Source organism: Pteropus vampyrus, unplaced genomic scaffold, assembly GCF_000151845.1.
Source record: "Pteropus vampyrus isolate Shadow unplaced genomic scaffold, Pvam_2.0 Scaffold146, whole genome shotgun sequence".
In the NCBI taxonomy this organism is placed as follows: Eukaryota; Metazoa; Chordata; class Mammalia; order Chiroptera; family Pteropodidae; genus Pteropus; species Pteropus vampyrus.
The window spans coordinates 1,872,614-1,874,277 of NW_011888927.1; positions in this window are offsets into that span (position 1 = coordinate 1,872,614).

Sequence of the window (1,664 nt, forward strand, 5' to 3'; positions counted from 1 at the left end):
GACTTGCAATTTTAGTGCAATGCTGCTGCTGTGATCTGAGACCACTAAAAGAGGGATGAGACCCACTAATGGTATCTGGCCATATTAAAAAGAAATCTAACGAAGTGGGTGGGGACCCTGTGATCCTAAAATATAAACTTGAGTGGAAATCCAGGAACCTCACAGGAAAGAAGTGGATAGAGACCGTTTGGGTGAGAATTTAAAAAGAAACAAACAGAAATGTGGCTGAGACTCTCGCACGCATCACACCACAGTGCTTGCTGAAGGTAACTGTTCAGATTCACTATTTCTTTCCTTACTGTTTTTATAACCGACCCTCTGATCCTTGGCCTTCCTTGGCTGTCGATATCTGCCTTTAGCCTCTCAGTGTTTGGCAAAATGCTGAGACTTCTACTTCTGGCTTATTGAACCTAGCTTCCTCTGTCTGAACACCTAGTTTCGGCATTCTCTGCCATCCCAATATGGGATGTCTTCGTACCTCTAACCCTATCCTACCAGTTAAACCAACAGCTAGAGCCCGGGGGCGTTTAAATAATACCAAGGCCGCTTAGTCCAACAAAAGGTATGGCCTTCCCTACAGCAAATTACAAAACTGGAACAGGGAAAGGACATAGCTGGGAAGGGATCCTTTGAATACCCAGGTTTGAGAAATTCTACCTTTTCTAAGGGAGAGGAGCTAAAAAGTTCTTCCATGGTTCAAAAGTGAGAGGAATACATGAAGGGAATGGCTGTCAAGTTAACCAAAAAGTTTATGATGTGAAAGTCATAGAATGCTTGGGGAGAACATCTTTGGGTTTATAACAAGGGAAAGAGAAGAATGCTGGGTGTTTTTTATTTAGGGCTGTAGGCTTATGAAAGTCAGTTTCAGAAAGTACATAACAATGATAAACACTTCTCCCATTTACCAGAAACTGTAAAAAGAAAACATAGTATAAAATACACATGAAGCTCTCAGAAATTAAATTTAGAGGATGTAATTGTAAATAAGAAAGAGTTTGGGTGGAGAATTGTAATCAGATTGCTCTCTGATCAGTGAAGACAAAGAAAAGGAAGGATACAAACAAATGATACAAATAATGGGGCAAACTGATGAAGAAGGCAAAAGTGTGTCATGGAGTGGTGTTAAGTTGACTAAAGCACTGGAGAGAGATATTTTGTGGAAAATGCTATCAACCATAAACTGTATCAAACAGAGAACAAATATACTGCTCAATAAAGGCAGAGTAATACTTAGCCTCTTTAAATTTGTTCAAGTGGTCAGATCTATCAAAGTGATTATGCTCCATGACCTTCAAATAATTTGTAGATGAGAGTGTGAAACCATAATCAGAAACCTTTTGATTATCAGAAACCAGAGCAGTGCTAGAACACAGGAGATGGGCAACCATTGATCCTGGTTTTCAAAAAGATGGATTTAGATGAGGTCAACTTTGCTCTCAGGCAACTGTCTGGATCTATTCTGTTCCCTAAGAAGAGACTGGGTACTCAAGAAAACTAGTCTCATTTTCTTTTGAGATAAGATTTCTAGACTGAGCAAGTGATCAGTGTCACAGACAAAGTATATGGGGATTTCACAAGGCATTTGACGGTGTCTTTGCTTCCTCTGTGGAAGAGATGGAGAAATTTAAATGTATGATACCACATAGGGGTTGTACTTGACTGGA